The following is a 22,477-nucleotide window of genomic DNA, read 5'->3' on the forward strand; positions in this document are numbered from 1 at the left end:
TAAATGATAAAACAGGCCCACAATTCAGTCCCTGAATCTGTTCATCCTGGCGCTTTTGCTCTGCCTGGCAGAATTCAGGAGCGCATAGTCTCTGAGATCTGACTTCTGGGTGTGAATCCAGGCTCTGCCACTTACTAGTTTCATGATTTAGTAAAAGTTACGAAAAATTTGATGTCCCAGTGTTCTCAAATTGAAATGAAGAAAATTACAATGCCTAATTTATAGGATTGTTGTGAAGTTTAAGTGAGATAATATGTGCAAAAGTAATTAGAACAGGGACTGTACATTCTGTGTCTGCTCCTGCTGTGATCATTGTAATACTGGTGATATCTTTCATTGCTATTCCAATTACATTTCAGTACCCCTAACTAGAGAGAGAGCTCTGCTCTTCTTCACTTACCCCCCACCCCCATCTCCTCTTAATTCCCAATGAATTAGAACGAGTGGATACAGGCGCCTGGATGTGTCTCTGTGATTCACACTTTTCCTTCTATTGCACTGACCTTACCCTCTTTTCACGATGCCCTTCCTGTTACCTACCCATCTCTTATTTCTGTTTTCAGGACCCACGTCAGGCTATAGCGTTTGGGGACGCCTTGCATGAGCACTCTGCCCTCTGGGTTTCCTTCTCCCCTATTAAACTGTAATCTATGGTGGCAGTTTAATGTGGAATTACCTCCTGCAGGTGTCCACCATTGGTCTCGTCCCGCAACAGAATTAGAAGATGTAAAGGCCATGTTTTAGTCTTCAATTCTTTTTATTTCACCACCACCACCACACACGCCCTGGAAAAGCTCTGCATATCTATGAAGACCCCAGATCATTTTGGTGAGTAAATGCCGAGATTCAGGATGTTAACTTGCTGATTAATGTTTGCTGATTTGTTTTCTCCGCCATGCCTCTCCTGGTTTTGGACTTCACTGCAGTCCAAATATTTGCTCAGTGTCCAAATCACTGAAATGCCTTTCTTACTTCGCATAACGGAATCCAGTTTCTCATTCTTCATTCCTAATGAATCTTTTTTGCTGTTGTTGCTCTAAGAAACGATATTTGCTTTATGTCCACTAGATGGCGCCCACATCACGAGACTAACATTGGGGAAGGGGTGGACAAATTTGTAACGCAGTAGAAAAGAAGGCCTTACTGTGCAAGTGGCAGTAGCAGATGACCTATTAGCTGTGGTGGCACTTACATGACAGATGAGGCCATTACAAGGACCTGGGTATGAAATTTAGTACAATCAAATGCACATGGTTTCTTCAGAGTTAAACGTACTCTTACACAAATCCAGCAATCATGCCCCAGATGAGTGGAAAATTCACTCCCACACGCAAACCTGCCCCCGGCATGCAAAGCAGCTTCAGTCATAGTTGCCAAAAGAGGGAAGCCACCAGAATACCCTTCCGTGGATGATGGATAATCTGAGGTAACATCCAGATAAGGGAATATGTTTCAGTGCTAAAAATAAAAACTATCAAGCCATGAAAAGGCAAACAAACCTCAAATGCATGTTATGAAGGGAAAGAAGCCCATTGTGCGACTCCAGATATGTGATGTTCCGGAAAAAAGTGAAACTATGGAGTTAGGGATGAGGGAGAGGAAGGGATGACTAGGCAGAACACAGGATTTTGAAGGTAGTGAAACTATTTTGTGTGATACCATAATGCTACACACATGTCATTATGTATTTGTCAAAACCCACGTCATGTATAAGCCTAATGCAAACTGTGGGCTGCAGGTGATAGCAACGTGTCAGTGGTGATGTCAGAGGCTGGAACAAATGTATCACTGCGGAGAGCCAGGGGGGCAGTGCACAGTGAGGGCAGGATACAAGGGAACTAACTCTCTCTGACTTAGCTGGGAACCTAAAGTTTCTCTTACATGCGCAGTCTATTAAAAAGAAAATCCTGGAAGACACTGATTGTGTTGATCACCCCAAATGCTCAGACACAGTGTGTGTATCCCCTCCTGACTTCTCTGTCACTTATGTCACCGGTTAGGAAATCTCATAGACCCCACTTTCAAATATGCACAGATTCTGAACACTGCCCATCAAATCCACTGCCTCCACCCCAGGCTAAGTCCTCACCTGTCGGGTGAATCACTACAATCACCTCCAGACTGACCCCCTTGCTTTCACTATCCCCTTTAGTCCATTCACAAAATGAATCCTATGGGAGTAAAGAATAGATCATTTCATCTTCCCTATTAACTCCCTCTACTGGCACCAAACTGGAAATAACTAAAGTCTAAAGCCTTCACCAAATGGTCTGGTTGCTGCCTACCTCTCTAACCCACTCCTGTGGTCTCTCATGCTTACTGGCCTCCTTTCATCACTAATTTACTGTCATCTCAGAGTTTTGCACATACCCATCCTTTTGTCTACTGCACACGTTCACAGGACTAATCCTTTCTCATGCTTCAAATTACAGCTAATCTCACCTCCCTGCAGAGGTCTCATCTGCCCACTCCGGCTCATGTCTCCTCCAGCAACCCTCCATCCTACCTCTCCAAGCATTTTCTTTATAGATGTATAACCACCCGATACTACCCTTCCTGTGTGTGTCAGCGGATTCCTCACAGCACAGTGGCAAACCCATGCATGAGCACAGACCCGGAGGGGGCTGCCATCGGTCCCACTTTCTGATATTCACACCCTTGTGTAGTCCCCTCCTCCTGAACATGGGTTGAAACTGCTCCCATTAAAAATACAATAAAGGAGGTGAGATTAAATTTGTTCTTGACTACATAACTGTAATGTTTCTCTCACTTCCTTGCTGGATTTGAAGAAGCCAGGTGCCATGTCATGAAATGCCCTTTCTCACGTGATGAGGGTGGCCTCGGGCCAACAGCCAGCAAGAAACTGAGGCCATCGGTCTGGTAGCCTGCAAGGAACCGAATGTGGCCAACAACCCCATGACCTTGGAGGCAGATTCTTCCCCAGATGAGCTTTCAGGTGACATAGACTCTGAACTCTCAGATGTGTGGTGAGTACTGGAAAATTTAAGGCTCCAAAGGCATTCATATTAGAAGAAAATGATCCTAATCCTGAGGGACTGAGGGCATTTTGGTATTTTATGAGGAAAGGATCATTACATTGAAGTCTGATTTCACCAGGCAGAAGAGTCATTTAACAAACTACCCAAAGTCAGCTGCATTTTCCCCTACATCTTATTTTTCATCATAACAGGGTTTTTAAAACCTTTACAGTGCCCTGGCTGGCTCAGTGGATTGAGCACGAGCCTGTGGAGCAAAGGGTTGCTGGTTCAATTTCCAGTCAGGGCACATGCCTGGGTTGCAGGCCAGGTCCCCAGTAGGGGACACATGAGAGGCAACCACACATTGATGCTTCTCTCCCATTCTTTCTCCTTCCCTTCCCCTGTCTCTAAAAATAAATAAATTATATATATAAAGATATATATACATATAAAGATATATATTAAGTATATATATCTTTATATATATACATATAAATTATATATAAATTAAGATATACATATAAATATATATATATATACATGTTTACAGAGCGTTTCATCTCAGTTTTCACCCATGCATTCACATCTCAGTTTCTAAATATCATTCCCGTTCCCTTCAGCACTAATGCCAGGTTAGGTTAAGAAGATACAAGATGAGCCTGGGACGGCGTGTGCCAGGGAGCAAGGAAGTGGTCGAGTGCACAAAGGAGCCGAGCAGCCAGCCTAACGGGGCTTTTGGTGCCAAGTCTGGGCCAACCTGGGCTTTAATACACAGAAAACTATGGCAGTGGATTAAACCACACTGGGTTAAAAAATCTTGGGTCCACGATAGTACCCAAGAAAGAGAAGGGGAAAAATTCTTCTTGAAGGACTGCCAAATAAACAATGTAGAAAAAAAGAAATGACCACTTTCAACCTCCATTGTATTAACATTTCAGCTGGGTCAAAAATGTTTGAGGACAGAATGTTCAAACAGCATGAAACTTTCACCTCACAAACACTCAATATAACCAGAAAAGACACACCTTTGCAACGGAGCTAGCTAGCTGTCACCAATTTAATCAAGTGATCAAACTCAGTATCACCAAAAGGTGTATCTACCCCCTGAAATCTCCCAGAAGTCAACATCATGAAAATGAAAACATTTAGTTTTGTCCCAGAACACAAGAACCCAGAGACATAATGATCCAAGACAACGAAATAATCTTGGTTGGATCCTGAGTTGAAAAATAATTCTGTAAAAACATTTGTGGGACAATGAAGAAATGTGGATGTAAATATTGGACAACATTACAAAAATATTATAACTTTCTTTGTTCTGTTCATGATGTTCTGGTTATAGTGGGAAATGCCCTTATTTTTAAGCGGTGCATGCAGAAGACTTGGGGAGTAAAGGGTGTAACGGGGAAGGGTCTGGGGTATGGAGGGAACTATTCTTTCAACTTCTCTGCAGGTTTGAAATCATAGGAGCAAAGGCCAGGGACACAGTTTCAAACATGAAGACTTCCCTCGGGGAGGAGCACGGAGACAGAGACAGCCCAGGAGCCCCTGCAGAGCGGCACTGCGCTGCGCTTCATTACCAGAACCTCTCGGGGACTCGGCTGAAGGGCGTGTTGCCACAGTCTATTCCAGAAATGAAGGAAAAACAAACAAACAAACAAACAAAATCCCAGGTCGTGCAGCCGGGAAGGAACACAGCCATGACACAAGATAGGGGGTTGCTTGACGTCTCCGTGCCTTAAATACCTACACTGACATTTACGTCTGGTGAAATGCTTTATAATTCCCCTCCTCCCTACCTCTTCTATATGAAAAACACAGGCACAGGAGAAAGAGTCAATACAACAATGGCAATAGAGTAAAAGTCGACACAATCATAGGGAGCCCCACAGTGCACTCACGCGCGTGTACTTATCAGACCCCCAGCAGCACATGCTTCTGACCCCTCGGCGAGATAGTGCTGTGTTCCAACACCGTGTGCTGCCCTGATGGGCAGAGACCTGTCGGGGGGAGTGGGAAAGTTGATCTTTGCTGACATCTGTCTTCTGCCGTAACTGTGAGTCTGTAGTGGCTAATTGGGACAATTTATACAATTTGGGACGGGTCCCTTTCCTTGTAGCTGAATGTTAGAAAGGACAACGTCCTGCTCTATACACCAGGGTCAAGTCTGAGCACCGGACTTAGGAGGCCTTCCTGCTACAAGTCGTCACACCCGTGTGGTCTAGGATGGGTTGCTCATGTCCCTGGGCTGTGAAGGGAGGGAGAGGTTAATCTCGGGTTGTCTGAGTGCCCGTCCTGCGCACCTGAACCCGTCACATGGCCTCTGGCCTCTGTCTTCTGAGACGAGCCAACTCAGAACTCAGCCTCAGTACTGGTCTGACCTGGTGTCTGCCCTCCGTTGCGTGTTTAAATGCATCATCCATTAGTGTTCTTTTCCATTTAAGGTAAGTTTCACTAAAACAGCTCATTTTTTTTTTTAGCTGAAGTTGACTCAGACTCCACTAGATGGCAATCTTGTCCATATTTTCTTCCAAGACCTCCCAGGCCTCAGCTGCCGCCGTCACCACCCTCATGACGCAGTGGGCCCTCTGAGAGCTCAGCGCCGTCCACTCCGTGTTCTTGAAATCAGGAACCAGCACTCATGCAAATCCTCTCTTTATAGTCAGGGTAGGGCGCGCTATCCTTTCGATCACGATTAACATGTAAATTTAAAAACTGCCGTTGAGGAAGGAAAAAAATGGCTAGAGAGTCTACGTGCCTCCAGTGCTTCTCATCCTGTCTGTACCTGTGGGATTTCCCGTCATGGTGACCTGCTGGTGGCCTCTGAAAGGGTTACCAACCATGCTGCCTGCAGAGAGAGCCCTGCCCTAGCCCCCGGGACAAGCTGACAGCACCAAGGGCCCGGCGAAAAGAACATTCAACTCAGGGCAGAGGTCAGGTTCAATGTCACTGGCACTGGGCACAGCAGGAGCACGTCCCACTCTGCCCCTTACCCACTGGACTGGGAGACCTTGAGAGACTCTAACCTCTGGGAACCACGGCATCTCTCTCTGTAAAAATGGGGCTAATTACAGCCCTAATTCACAGGGGTTTCTGTGAACTAAATAACATAGTAAAGCCCTTGGAATAATTTATGGAAAGAAACAAGTGCTCGATTAATAGCAGTTCCTGCTGTTGTTACTGACACCATTACCAGTGTTTTCAAAATCAGTTGAATAATTATAATCGCTCTCATTGCTAATTATAGTTTGCTATTGGTTGTGATTGGCCTTATATTTAAGCAGTACTCTGATGGTAATTACTTCTTTTACATCAGCTACCTCATCTAATCCTCACAGCCTTATGAGATAAATACATTGTTCACAGCTAAAGAGAAACTGAAGCTCAGAGAAGTTTAATAACTCAACACAGTCACATGGCCTTGGCAGGGAGAGCTGAAATTCCAGTATAGGCTCTCTAACTACACATCCAGGACTTTAAACCACTGACTACAATGAAAGGACAGGCTGCACCCCTGTCGTGCAGAGAAGACAACTCGTGTGGCCGTCATTCTGCAGCCCTGCAGAGCTTCAGAGGCTTGTCGAGGTCGCACGGGGTGCCTAGTGCCCAGGACTGAACACCAAGTCCCCTATTCTGAGGCCCAGGCCTTCTGTCCCATGCCAGGATTGCCCCAAGTGTGCACACCGACCGGATGCTGGAAGCTTTTTGCTAAATGGGATCTGGCATGCTCAGTGTCTTGTGGATCACAGTTGTGAAACAATTCCTCATGCTGGTGCTTTTTTTTAAAGATTTCATTTATTTATCTTTAGAGGGGAAGGGAAGGAGAAAGGGACAGAAATACTAGTGTATGGTTGCCTCTCATGCGTCCCCTGCTGGGAACTGGCCCGCAACCCAGGCATGTGCCCTGACTGGGAATCGAACCGTGGTTGTTTGGTTCATAGGCCCGTGCTCAATCCACTGAGCCACACCAGCCAGGGCTGATACTTTTCTTAAAACGATACCAAATTTTAACACTGCAATTGGTACACTAATCAGCACAGAGTTCTAGGGTGATTACTGCTGACCCTGCAAAGCCCTGATGGTCACTTACAGAGAAAGAAACAGAATGGAGATTCTATTATGTCCAGGCTCTTTAAATGCAGCTGAGGATGCAGGAAAGAAGCAACATGAAAAACACTGATGGGAAACACATCTCGGAGGAGCGAAGCTAGTGAAAGCAGAGTGCTGGGATACGCGTGGAGAATTGCTGTTGACTATTCTAGAATGTGGTTCAAAGGTGCTGAGTCATTCAATCACAAATGCTAAGGCCAGGAAATCGGCTCAATTTATTCTTCTCGCACAGAAGACACTCTCACAGTGAGCCAGAAAGGTGCTGCTGTCGATGTTTTTCCAAAAATGCCAGGAATCGGATTTGTCAAGAGATATGAACATCAACACAATATCATAGAACTTCTACGACTGGGAAGCGCACTTAGATCCGATCTACCTTATCCTGCTTGGAAAGTTGAATCTTGGGTAGAAACAAGAAACATGCCCCAGTTCCTTTACTGTGCTCTTACTTCTGTGTACACATTCTTCCCATTCACCCTCAAACGTCTTCACCCCCTTCCACCTGTTGAGGAATCTGAACACAAACATCTCATGCGTCTGGTCTTTGCTCTCAGACTCAGGAAACGGCTTCCAGAAGCAGAGACAGGTGACTCCAGCCTTTCTGCTGTTCCCTGGTGACATTGTACAAGGAGCTCCAATGCACAGCGCACAGAAAATTTCCTTGCCATCTTCTTCCCCTGTCTTTGCACTCACCGTTTTTCCTAAAGCCCAGACCTGCTCCGAGGCTTCTCCTCTGCCCTGTTCACTCTGGGCCTCACCGAATCAAGCCCCCTCCTGACTCCCTGTGCTTCAGCTCCCGACCCTGGCATCTGCAAACACCAGCTGCATCTTCCCCAGCGGGGCTTTCCTCTCCAGTTCACTTGTTGTCCTCTCTCGCTTCTCATGCTATGTCCAAACCCTTTGCTAAAACTGATTAATACAATATAAGGGGGGAGAGCTCAGACGCTGACCCGCAAAAGACAAAATTTCTACAGTAGGGGATAGTGTTTAATATTTTTTATGTTGCTACCATATTAGGTAACAGAGAAAGGACATGGAGCCCAATGGACTTCGATTAGCAGCCTTTGTGTCTCTTTGAACTGAGAGAGAAAATGTTAATTTGAAAATGCTTCCTCTTTCCATCTTTCCTCCTCTGAATTGTGTTTCTCTATCATCCTTCCCTTCACCTGCTCTCATCTTCTCTCCTGCCTCCAGGCCTTTGTGGCTTCCCAGCCTGGTTTCCTTCACCAGCCTCCTGCAAGTCTCCCATTGTTCTGCCTGTTCCTTCGGTTTGCTTGTGGTTCCCAAAGGCACAGCTCGGGGATGTTGAAGGGCCTGAGAAACACAGAGACTGACGCCCATTCCCAGAGCGAGACAGGGAGGGAGACTTGTTTGGGTGCGCAGAGCTCATGCAGGGGCTGGCTCATTTACATTGTTTCTAGAGTGCTGGGCGTCTTCTGAACAAGAAAGTCTTTTCTCAATTGTCAATACTTTTTGCTTAGAAATTCAGCCTTTGAGATTTGAAGCCAATGGGCTTACAAGACACAGGCTGCGTATCAAAGCCCATTCCATCCCCCCTGCACTGGGGCCCAGTGACATCCAAGTGAGCACATCCACGGCGCTTCCAATCCAGCCTGTCTCAGACCCTTCATAGTCCCAGGGCCCTCCTCCGAGGACAGTCAGCAACTCTGAGCTGGTTATTCATAGTTTCCTTTGCACATAAAGATGATAAAAAATGCCCCACGGTATAAAGAGTAATGATCACCTCAGGGAGATGAGGGGTGGATGAAAGCAGTAACCCCAAACTATGGCCGAAACTGAGTGGGCAGCTCCATCCAAGGCAACTGCCCCTTGAGGATTCACAAAGGAAACAGCTCTACATAAAACAACTTGGTAAAAGAAGAGAGTGGCCAAGTATTCTCACCTCCCCTCTCCCCGATGAGGAGACTGAGGTTCCCACAGGAAGAGTGACGTGTCCAAAGGGAAGGCAGGAGCAGCAGCAGAGCGTTCACCTTCTTATTCCGGTTCGCTCGCCATTGATTTTGTTCATTCAAAGCCATGCCCCTCAGCGTACTAGGAGTTGTTTTGTGAGAAAGGGAAACAAGAAAACCGGGATTTCTTCATCAAAGGATTTTAGAAGTGTGGGAAAGATAAAGACTTTCTTTACTGCTAGGTTTCTCAGAATTTTCGATATGCTATTGTACACAGTGAATTTCTAGATGGAAATCTGCGGGGTCTGTTCATCACACTTACCAGGCCACAGAACAATCCTCCTTCCACATAAATGCTAAATAGCATCTTGAATCAATAATTCACAAAGTGCACTTTTCCATAGGCACACAGCACATGTACCTTGTTTCGATGGAACTGGCTAGGTCTCCCAGTCACTTCTGACTTTGTCACACCAGGAAGAGCTTGTATGGACCCCAACACTTCGTAAGACCTAGTGCCTGAGCAGCGCTCAGCATGGTACCCACAGGTGTGTGATGTGATTGCTCCACCTCCACCAAAACCACCTTCCCACAAGCCACATGATTGAGTCTCTTGATTGAGTTTCCCCCCTCGACCTGTTTTTTTTTCTGCTTCTACTTTTGTTCCTCTGAGTCACGTTCTCTATGCATTAGCCATTGTGGAATTTAAAAAATGTAAATCAGAGCAGGTTACTCTGCTTTTAACTGCTTCCCACGATGGCTTCCCGAGATCGTCACTGGGACTGAGGTGTGATGGTCGAACACCCGCAGCCTTTCTGACCCCACCTTCTACAACCTGCTGTGTTCCCAATGCCACAGTCGATGCATCCTTTCTTTCTTCCTGGAACATGACAGTCCTACTCTAGCACAAGGACCTCCACCTTTGTAGTGTCTGTCCGCATCACTCTGCCAGGTTCCTCTCCAGGCCTCTGTTCATAAGGCACCCGCTTAGAATCTTTCCTAAAACAATCTCTATTGTGTGTCTTTATTTCATTTTCTTCAAAGCATATCCATTATCTGAAAATCTTTTTGCTAATGGTTTGTCACCTGTCTCCTCTCTAAGGGCCTGGACTGTATTAGTTATCACTAAAGCATCAGGATTTAGGACAATATCTGACATACAATGGGCATTTGAAAAAGACTTAAGTGAATGAATACAGTGGTAACTCTTTGCTCTTAAGAGTTCTCAAAACATGAGCACCTTGCCAAAATTGAAAAAAAACTTATTATGTTTATATAAAGTAAATAATATGAACTATTAATGTACAGGAATATTTTAAGTCATTGATTGGGTGTGAAAGAATTAAGTATGAAAGGCTAAGTAAGGTTTTGCTAAAATCCAAAATATTTCCCTTCTTGAGAACAACAGTTATTCACTGTTTTAAGAACATTTCAATTTGAAGGTCATGCAGAAATGTCAGCTGGGACAGAAGAGCAAGAGCGGCCCCCAGCAGAGCGCTGTGCCGTGGTGGGGCGGACTGGGCCCCACTCCAGCCCACGCCGTTCGTGCCTGACCGGCTCTGCTCTGGGACTCAGGTTCCTTACCTGTGAAACACCAGGCTGGACTGGATGATGTTTAAGACCCATCACAGCCCTCACAGCCTGATAACCCAAGTCAGAGGGTGCTGATGACCTGAATAGGCTCGATCAGAGTCCAGTCTTCTCTGATTCTGTGAGCCGTTCCACTTCTTTTGTGCTCTCAGAAAGAAAATTTCAATTTCATCACATTCACAACATAAACCAGGAGACTCCCAGGCTAAAATGGAGAAGTGACCGACAATGGTATGATAGACCTTTTTTTCCTCATTAATTCCGATTAACTACCGAGCACCCAGAACCAGGCACCGTTCAGTCCTCATAGAGCTTGTTTTACTCCAGTTAATGAGACAGACAGCAAATAAGATACACAAGTAAAACATGTAACAAATAATGTTAGGTGCTGAGGATACAGGATAGAGCGTGGAGGGGGAACACCAAGTGTTGTGGGCAGGATTCAGCTCTTACGAAGTAGGACGGCCCAGGAAGACTTCACTGAGATGCTGACGGCTGAGCAAAGACTTGAAAGGACCGAGAGCCAGGCACACATCTCTGGGAGAAAACTCTAGTGAAGAAACAGCAGGTACAAAGGCCTGGAGCCAGGGCCTTGTCTGCTATGTTCAAGAAATGTGGCAGAAGCAGAATGAGCAAAGGCAAGAGGAGCAGGAGACAAGCTGGGGGAGACAAGAGGGGCCTTATGGTCCGGATACAGACATGGGCCTTTACCCCGTGGGAGGTGCACAGTGACGGGAAGCTTTCTAGCAGAGACTGTATTGTCACAGAATCAGCTTGTCTGTTGTGATACAAATAGTGTGTGTGTGTGTGTGTGTGCATGTTTAGTAGGAGGCAAGAGCTAGAAAGAGCCCAGTTAGAAGGTATTGTTGATAATCCAGCAAAGAGTTGGCAGAGACATTGTCCAACATGGTTGCAGAAACACATGATGGAAAATGTTCAATTCCAGATATAATTTAGAAATAGAGATGTCAGGGTTTGTTGAGAAATCTGATGTGGGGTGGGGAGAGTTGGGGAAGTTTATCTTCAGTGGCTCCTCACTCATTTCCAGAGAGCCAGGGTGAAGACGTTAGTACTTGTACTTGACCAGTGTCGTGTGCGAACATTCCCTCCTGTCTAAATTGTCATTTCACTTCATCAGAGCTGTGAGCTTCTAAAGCTGAAAAGAACCATAAAAGATGATCTGGGCTCATGCATAGAAATTCTGCAGAAGTAACAAGTTTCCTGAAAACTCCAACAACTCCCATGTTACACTTCTGATGTGATATGAACTTCAGCTGCTTTACCTCTGGGTCAGACCTTTACAAGTCACTTTTGCCCACCTTGTATTTGATCTGTAATCCCACAAACTGAAGGTTTATGGGCCTAGCCTTGAGGGCAAAGGCAATACTTTTCTGCTTCAGAAGAGAGATACGCATCTGTATTTTATACCCAGAATGTGAAATAAATGATGTGCTGGATCCTGTTGTCTATCCAGAAACCATGGGTACAAAAGCATATCTAACCCTTTGTTACCCAATACCACAACTGTTTCCTGAAAAAAAAAAAAATGCATGGCTGCTACAAAACGAAATAAAGCAAAACAAAGCAAACATGCACAGTGCCCAGAGCAATGATTCCTAAATCTAGTGGGTTATGAGAATCCTCAAGGTATTCGCCCAAGAAGATGAATCTGTTTCCCTTGACCGGTGAAAGACAAGTTCTGGCCGCGGGGCCCAAGAATTTGCATTTATGGTACATCTCCCTGGTGCTTCGAATGTTCCTCTGGTTCAGGAAGCTGAAGTCTGGCCACTCTGTGTTTCCAGCTGAGATGGGAGCGATGGCATGGATTACACTTACAGCACCCACTCGCTGGCTGTTTTTGGTCAAGAAGGTACTAACACTTGTCCCATTCAGGCCCTTTGCTGCCCCTGATCCACCCCAGTCTGGGTCTGGAGCCACATTCCAGGAGAAGGACGTTTGGTCTCCAGAGGGCTGGACAGTAGGCCACCGCCCCTCAGGATGTATGGAGAAGACCCTCCCTTCTCATTAACAGTGAAAGGGCAGGTGAGGGCCTCGCTGGGGCGGTGGCAGCAGCCTGAACCTGGTTTGTGGCAATGATGCAAACCCACAACGTGGTGAAGTGACTTAAAGAATAACAAACTGTGTGAAATTTGAGAACTCAAATGGGTGAATTACATAACAGGTAAAGTAGCCTTTAATAATGCTATGTATTTTTTTTAAAAAAAACAACCCCATGTCCTGTTACTGGAAAGCAGACAAAGCTAAGATCAGGCCCAGGCATTTATGGGGACAGTGGCAGAACCTGAGAGAAGGCTGAGTTATCATCTTAGGTCTTTTATGCCCAAGTCAGGCCCCAATAAGGAAAGAAACCCCCCACTTGCTATATGGACACCTGTGTAGATGTTTGCAAATACCTAGAACCCCTGTTAACCCTGGACTCTCTGGGCTTGCAGAAATGGCAAGTAGCCCTGGCTGGTGTAGCTCACTGGACTGAGCGCAGACCTGTGAACCACACAACCATGGTTCGATTCCTAGTCAGGGCACATGCCTGGGCTGCAGGCCAGTTCCCAGTAGGAGACGCACAAGAAGCAACCACACACTGATATTTCTCTCCTTCCTTCCCTTCCCCTCTAAAGATAAATAAATACAATCTTAAAAGAAATGGCAAGTAATCCTTTACTAGATACCATATTCTGCCCCATGTATTCTGCTCCTGTGTATAATGTGCACCCACATTTTGGGCTCAAACTTTCAGGGGAAAAAAATCTTTCATTTTAATTCTTAATTCAATTATTTATTTATTTATATTTAGAAACAAAACCGATGACCATATTCCAGGGTACTGTTTTGCATATGGATATCATCGCTGCTTTCTAGAGTTACACTTTTCATGCATAAACCTAAATAAGAGATTAAAAACACTATATAGATAAGGAATTAGCACAACCCATGTATAATGCTCATCCTTATTTTTCCCTAAAAAATTTGGGCAAAAAGCACACATTATACACAGCAAAATATGGTAACTTTGAGGAAACCACACATGAGGCAGGTGCTTTCTCGGGCACTGCTGGCCTTTCTCAGAGTAACGAACTGGCTTCTTCAAGATGCAGCGATGCCACTTGGAGAGGACGCCCTGTGGGGACGGGTGTCGTCCTTCAGGGGATGCTCCACTCTGAAACCAACAGGCATCCTATGTGGGCTCATTCCAAACAGTGCACTTAGGGAATAACATCACCAGCTAAGTTAGCAGTAAAACACTGTTCTGTTCAATAGGTTAAAAAAAAAAAACATACAAAGGCACTTTCATACTTATAGCATCATTCTGAGTGATGGTATTTATGTAAAACTGGAAAAAAAAAAAAAGGGCCCCAGCTGGCATGGCTCAGTGCCGGCCTGCAAACCAAAGGGTCACCAGTTCAATTCCCAGTCAAGCCACATGTCTGGGTTTGCAAGCCAGGTCTCCAGTTGGGGATGCTTAAGGGACAACCACACATTGATGTTTCTCTCACTCTCTTCTTCCCTACCCCCTCTCTAAAAATAAATAAATAAATAAAAAATTTAAAGGGGGAAAAAAAGGAATACAATGACTATTCGAGTAACCGGAAAGGGAATGTAGAAGTGAGCCTTCGGACCGTCATCCTCAGTGACCAGCTGGGGAACCTGTGCTTCCTCTCTCTACAACTTTAGTGTCTCTGGTTCTAGGGGTGCTGGTTCCCAGAAAGGACACACTTCCAGCTGCTGAATTTAAAGTGAATGTGCCACACAGTTACTTTCAGGTTTTGTGTCAATAAACTGGAAACCACAGAGAAGAATTTCCATGCTGTCAGGAAGAATGAACCCTAATGATCATGAGGGGTAGGATTTCTCTCATTTAGGAGAAGCAGAAAGAAATATCTGACACCCAGGTAATCCACTGGGGCATCTCTCGAGTCCCCCAGGCCCAATTTTACCTCTAACTGGGAAGGTGCAGTGACCACAGCCTGATGAGGGCCCGACAACCAGGGGACCCCGACTTCCCAGGGAGGAAGGTCGGAATCATCCCAGGACAAGCCACCAATACTGGAGATGACCTGGCCGCGCGCAGACTCATCTGGAATGGGTTGTGGGGAAGGGAGGCCATGAGTATCGGACACCGCCTCGCAACCAGCTGGAGCAGCTCTGGAGTTCATCCTGCCAACCCTCCTCCTGAAAATTCTGAGCCCAGAATCCTGGAGAGCTGTGACTAGATGTAATACAGTTCGTGTGAGAAATAAGAGGTTGTGAGCAATGCAAGAGGTAGGCTCTGAAAGACATTGAGAAGCCCTGGCCAGACTCCAGACTCTGTGAGGTACCAGCAAACAAGAGCTGCCTCACCCAGGAACTTGTACATGAACCCCTTCTGGGGATAGCCCGCAACCAGTAGCTACCTTGTTTGTGGTCCAAAAGGCTGGGCCCTTTGCCTTGAGGTACAGTACAGAGGCCCCCACATCACCTTCTATCAGAAGAAGACCGGATTTATCTGAGACCACAGTCTTTTCTTGGGTTTTTTTTTCATAATTTTTTATTTTTTAATTACAGCTGACATACAATATGATATTAGTGGTTCAGGCATATAACATAGTGATTAGATATGTGTATAATTTATGAAGTGATCACCCAATAAATCTAGTACCTATCTGACACCATGCATAATTATTACCATATTACAATATGAACTATATTCTCTATGAAATACTTTATATCCCTATAACTTTTGTAACCACCAACTGGTACTTCTTTTTTCTTAATTTTTTTACATATATTTTATTGATTATGCTATTACGGTTGTCCCATTTCCCCCCTTCATTCCCTTCCACCCTGCACATCCCCTCCCACCCACATTCCCCCCCCTTTATTTTATGTCCATGTGTCACAAGTTCTTTAGATTCTACATTTCCCATACTATTCTTACCCTCCCCCTGTCTATTTTCTACCTACTGTCTTTGCTACTTATTCTCTGCACCTTTTCCCCTCCCCTGTCGCTAACCCTCCATGTGATCTCCATTCCTGTGGTTCTGTTCCTGTTCTAGTTGTTTGCTTAGTTTGATTTTGTTTTAGGTGTGGTTGTTAATAACTGTGAGTTTGCTGTCATTTTACTATACATGTTCTCCAAGTCATGAAAGACAAGGACCTACATCCAAGATTGCTCTATCCAGCAAAGCTTTCATTGAGAATGGAAGGGCAGATAAAGTGCTTCTCAGATAAGGTCAAGTTCAAGGAGTTCATCATCACCAAGCCCTTATTATTTGAAATGTTAAAGGGACTTATCTAAGAAAAAGAAGATGAGACCCCAGTCTTATTCTCCTGGTTCCTCTTTCCCTGCTCGGCTCTCTCCCTGGTATGTTTGCCCCAGAGTCCCTGTCTCGGGCTCTGTTTGTACACAACTCTTTCTAAGACACTGTAGTAAACATAATGCATAGGTCGTTTCTTCCTCTCATATAGAAGAAATCAGGCACTAGACGACCCCAGGCCAGGATGGTGGTTGTGAGTCACCAGAGACTCAAGCTCCACCCCCCCTTCCCCCGTCTGTCTGCTCCTTCATCCTTAGCTCACAGCAGCTGCTGTAAAAACTGCCACCATGTCCACATGCCAGGAAGAAGAATAAGGGAAGGGACAACAGCTGAACAGCGCACCTCACCACACTTACTGCTGTTTCAAAGCTTCCACGGAGGCTCTGGCCAATGACTTTTGCTCACATCTAGTGGGCCCACCCCCATGTGTAAGAGAAACCTTCCACTGGGCACATGGGCGCTCCCAGTAACAAAGTCTGTTAGAGAGGAAGAGCCAAGGGCAGGTTCTCTGCTGCAGGCCCCGCAGCAGTGGGGCTTCCAAAAGGAATACAAAGCTAGAATGTTGTCCCTTACAGACCACCCTGCGAGGGTGCTTCTCCATCAGTATGAACTGATGGAGAAGCACGGGGAGAAGGCAGAGGTGCTGATGAGAAGCAAAGTAGTAACACGTGGAACAGGCCTGGCTCGGGGGGCAGCCTGAGACCTAGTCATGCATCCACACAGCCTAGTGTTTGGAAACCCCTGGGGGCAGAGAGCAGGTGGGCGTTGTTTGATGCTGAATCCTGCCTGGGGAAGCCACATTTCTCCCCCTCGGTCATACACTCTAGTCTGTGAGTATAAGTTGCATCATCAAGGCTCAATAAAAATGCCCAGGGCTCCACGGAGCACACGGCTCATTTCCTGTGTAACTTCTAAATGCTCAGATTCACCCGCAGTGCAACCAATTAGCATATCACTGAAGTCTCCGTTGAAGAATTATCAGAACCAGTTTGTGTGTTAAAAAAAAAAACCCTCAATGGGGAACAACCATATCTGATTTCTACTGAACAGTGTGAAACAAAAATGTTAACTGCAAACTCTTTTTGTTCAAGGGTACATCAAACCTGGAGGACAAAAATTGCTGACAAGCCTTAACACACAAAAATGGGTTTCTTTTTTTAATAACTTCATCATCATTTCTTGAATCTGAGAATCCTGTCTTCTACAATTCCACCTCTCTGGGTCCTAATAATGTGCACATTCAAAACACATCACTTCAGGAATAAGTGACTGAACATTGGCTATACTTCCAGTATAAAGCCATTTAATTCAGCAAGTGAAATCACCTTTATAACTAAATCACAATATCTCTGTGAAGTAGAAAAAGGAAGCACAATTAATACTCCTTATAGAACTGCTGAAGGAAAAGTTAGTAAGTGAAATGACTTTCTGGTTGTCAGACGGAACCCAAACTTCTGGTTCCTACTTCCCTGCTCTGGCCAGCAAGGCTCTTTCCCTGGATGGCTCCTTTCCTTTTGCTTCTCACTCTTCTGCAGAACTTTGGGGGGATCCTCAGTGTTCACCTCCCCTTTCAGTAAGAGGACCTCTTGAGTTTTCACAAGCAGTGGAACCGCCCAGTGGAGGTGAAATTTCCCATCTTCCTTACAGCTTAGGTGTAGCCACCTGAACAAGCTTGGAAGCGACATGCACAACCTCCGGTCACGTCCTTGAAGATGGGCCACTGCCCCTGCACGCTCTCTGTCCTCGAACTGCTGGGCTGGGAAGTGAAGATTGCAGAAACCCTGAAGGCCTGTGCTGAGGGTCATAGGGCAATGCTGGAGACTCAGAGTGCTCCTCTGTGCAACAGAAGGACACTTCCATATTCTGTAAGCTACCATAGTGCATGATCTCTTTTTCCCCAGTAAATTTTACCCAGCCCTGGACTTTAGCCTATCAGGAGCCTCACTTTAAGGCTCATTTACATAGAAATAAGTTCAGAGGAGACGGACTGAACAGCAGAGTAACTAGAAGACCTGACCCACGAGGGACCATTTCAAAGACATGGGAATACATAATGAGGAAGAAAAGACAAGGAGGTACCAGTGAGAATTCACTTCATGTTTTTCAAGGATTATTGGGTGAAAAAATAATCACACTTGTGCCTACATATATCACAGAAATAAAGTAAGTTTTGTTTCCCGAAGCCTAACAGAAACAAATTTCAGCCTCATTAAAGGAGGAGCTTTCTCATAATCACAACAACCCAAAGCTATGCAGGAATGCCCTGAGTACTAATGAGTTCCCTGTCATTGGAGGTATGCAAGCAAAATTTGATGTGAGAGAACACAGAGCACAAATTCAGCGTTCTGACAGAACTAAGTTCTAATTCTTACTCTGCCAATTACCAATTGTTATTTCTTAATATTTATGAGCCAAGTCTTAATTTGTAAATGGGGTTAGTTTTAATATTTATTGAATAGAGCTGGAAATAATTTTAAAAATTCATGTGGAAGACTTTCTAACAGACATACTATATGACCCTCTTTGGTGGGGATATTAAAAGAGGGTTTAATCACAGGCAAAGAGGAAAGGATGGTCATGATAAATGGTCCTGTGACTCTGGGATTCTGAAATATTTATTTCCCTTTTAGCAGCATATAAACAGAATGCTTATTGAAAAAGCCTGGCTAGCAAACAAATAATCAAGTCATTCCTCCCTCTGTGAGTACCAGCTGTTTCAGGAATAAAAGTACACTGAGCAGCTCTCACTCACGCCCCCTCCCCATAGGACAGCTCTGAGCACGTCAGCATCTCTGCTGGATGGAGAGAATTGTAACTCCTGGACACCGCGGAAGTTCTGCCGAGACTGTTTTCTTATTCAGACTCCTACGTGGTCCAAACTTTTGAGAGAGAGGCAATAAAAGGCAAGGCACATCTGTGATACGGAAAAAGTTGAAACCTAGGAGCCAGGAGGGTAAGTTCTGGTCATTTAATGGCTGATACTTAACTCACTTTCAGACCTTGAACAAGTCTCCACCTCTTTAGAATTGGTGTAGAAATTTATGATAGAGGAGGGTTGGGACACATAATCAAAGGGTCCTTCCAGGTTTAAAAAACCTATTCTCATAACTCAAAGAAGTAAGATGACTCACACCTTGGAAGCCTGGATCACTGTCTTCAAGATCAAAAGCTACTGAATGTTAGCAGGGATGCAGACTGGTGCAACCACTGTGGAAAGCAGTATGGACATACCTCAGGAAAATAAAAAATGGAACTGCCTTATGGCCCAGCAATTCCATTTCTGGGAATATATCTGAAGAAACCCAAAACACTAATTCAAAAGGTTATATGCACCCCTGTGTTCACTGCAGTGTTATTTATAATATTTAAGATTTGGAAGCACTTTGCCTAGCAATTTAAACACTGGATTTTTTAACCATTTGAAGGTAGGTGCCTTGATTATCTTAACAGTATTCCTAGAAAATAGTCCTTACATGGTACAGAGTAAGTGCACAAGAAACTTTCAAATAAGTGATGCCATGTGTCCAAGGGTCTGCTAAGTGGCCCCCAGTGATGAGAACTCCTGACCCTCTTCTGTAGTTACTGTCTTTTGGACAGTATCACTATCTCATCACTCCTCTGTTCTTCTCCATCTGCATTTACATAGCACAACTGTAGTCACCGAAGACTCACGGCCACTGGGTCCCAGTGTAGGCAACACCACTTGACATCACTGTTATCAAAGCTTCCTGCCTTATGACCCTGACATTTTAGTCTTTAGATTTTGGTGGTTGGGCAGGGAGGGAAGTAGGTTCTTGATCTCATTTGGGCAGTGATGGAATTCAGCACAGGTGAAAATCAGCCACATAGGGCAATGCATCTGTAAGCAAGTTGACGGGGCCATTAGAATTACAGCGTGGGCACTCACTGTACCCCCGTCCCAAAAAGGGCACAAAGGCTGCAGATACGTTTCCAACCAAACCAGCCCCCATTTATAAGACTTTTATGTGAGTTTACTTAGCCGGAATTTTACAAAAGCCAATTTGGACAGACTGCTGCCTTGGGAATCGAGGCAATTATAACTGTAATACAAAAATATGACTTTTTAAATAATCAAAATCATCCTTGTAATTATTTAGCCAACAAAAAGGGACACTTTCAAAGTAGCAGACTTTCATAACCAGAATATTATTAAACATGAACCCCCAAAGGGTGCATTCATAGAAGAATGAATAATGTGTTCTTATTAAAAGTAGGAATTTGTTGACAAATTCTGCACACAAATGATGCACACTGTGCAAGCCAACCTATCTTCGCGTCTACCAAAATCACCGTTTCTGAGATAGTCCTGACAAAAACACACAACTAAAACCTAGTAACAAGAAAAATATTGCTGAAAAGTCACAAATTGAGGGACATTCTACAAAAATGTCATGAAAGGTAATAAAAATTAGGGAACTACTTCAGATTAAAGGAAATAAAAGAGATTGGACAAGTAAATGACAGGTGTGATCTTGGACTGGAACTTGAACTAGACTTTCTGGGTTGTGTTGAGTTTTTTCCTTTTGCTGTGAAGAGTATTTAGTGAAATGATTAGTGAAATCTGAATAGGATCTGTTTATTAGATAATAGTATTGTGCCAATGTTAATTCCTTATTTTGAAAATGTATTGTGATTATGAAAGAGAATATCCTTGTTTTTAGGACATATACACTGGTGTGTTCAGAGGTAAAGAGTTACTATATTTATAACTTACTCGGTACACAGAAAAACATTTATATTTATGTTATGTTATGTTACATAATATTTATGTTATACTTTATAAATATACTTGTATAAAAGGGAGGGAGGGAAAGAGAAAACAAAGCAAATGTGTTAAAATATTAATATTTAGGGAATCTGATGGAAGGGTATGCAAATACCTTTTTGTGTGACTTTCATTTAAGCTTGCAATTACTTCAAAATAAAAAGTTTAAAAAGGATAATAAAAGAAAATGAAACAAAATTATGCCAATAAATTTAGTGACAAAAATACAATGGACAAATTCATTGAACACCATAACCAATAAAATATACAGAAGAAACTAAAAATCCAAAGAGTTCTTTATCTAGTGAAAAATAAAATTCATTTTACTCTCCCCAAAAGTATATTCTAAGTCCAGATAGTGTAACTGGTGAATACTATTAAATGTTTAAAGAAAAAATTAATGCCAATCTTACACCTTTGTTTATGGGATAGGAAAACCCTTCTCAATTATTTTTATGAGGCCAATATAACTTAATACAAAAATCCAACACAGACATTAAAGTGTTAAAAACTAATATCCCTTATGAACAAAGATGCAAGTGTTCTTTACAAAATACTAGTGAGTTGAAACCTGGTTTTTAAGAAATGGCCACCAAAGAACTCCGGTGTGAAAAAGCATGGTGTCCACACGTCACTCCCAAATGGTTAAAAACATGTGCATGGGCCTCTGTCCCCATGGAGAGAAGCAGAGGGCGGGGAGCAAACCTGGCCAAAGGCAAACTGGGGGCCTGGATCAAGGACACATGGGAGTTTCTTGTATTTTTCTTGCAACTCTTATGTAATTTGAAGTTTTATTGACATAAAAGTTTACAAGAAAATCTATTTCCGATCTCCATTTAACAATGTGTGTTTTATGTGCCCACGTCAAAGACCACTTCTAGGAACTCCACAGAAATACAGCCTCGTTAAGCACAAAAAAAATTAAAGTCTCAGTCACATTATTTCATAAGATATACCAATGTCCTTTCTAGACCATATTCCATGTATCTTTTTTGTTTTCTTCAAGTCAAGGGGGAAATAACTGGAACAACTGTAACAGCATAAACAATAAAATAAAAAAATTAAAAGCATTAAATAAAAATATATTATGGTCCAAAAAAATAAACAAAAATACACAGAGCAGCCTTCTTAGTTATGGTATCAGCCTCCATACCCAAGTACTCACGAACGCCTGACCCATCCTCCCTTCCCAGCACTTCCAGCCTCTCGCCCTCCTGCTGGTCTTCACGGCAGTCATCCCCGCTGCACTCCTGAGGCCAGTGGGACTCAGCCACTTAGACCTCTGCTCACTGCAAGTCATTCTGCACACAGCCAAAGGACTTACCTTTTATTCTATTAAATCTCATTCCTCTGTGGATTAAAATCTAACAACACTTTAACATTACCTACCAGACAGGATCCATGCCCCTTAGAATTTTGAAAAAGATCTCTTATGATCCCACTCTGTTCCAGCCTAAGTCTGCCTGCCCTGGTGAACACAATTCTGAGATGGCCCACGGTGACTCGCACCTTCCTATCGTCTTCTCCCCTGGAGTGTGGGCAGCGTCTGTAACTTTCTTCCAACCACAGAATATTGCGGAGGTCCTGAGACACCAATCCTGTGATTTTGTGATGTTACATAGTCAAAATGAAGGGATTTTACCAATGTAGTTAGGTGCCCAGAGAGTTGATTGTGAGTTCACCAAAAGGGATGTTATGCTGGTGGGCCCAATTCGGTCAGGTGGGAAGAGTCAGGAACTCTGAGTGGAGAGGGGCCACCCTCCTGAAGAGTCCATGACGTGACCTGCCCAT

Source organism: Artibeus jamaicensis, unplaced genomic scaffold (genome assembly GCF_021234435.1).
Source record: "Artibeus jamaicensis isolate MK-2021 breed Jamaican fruit bat unplaced genomic scaffold, CSHL_Jam_final contig_432, whole genome shotgun sequence".
Taxonomy (NCBI): domain Eukaryota; kingdom Metazoa; phylum Chordata; class Mammalia; order Chiroptera; family Phyllostomidae; genus Artibeus; species Artibeus jamaicensis.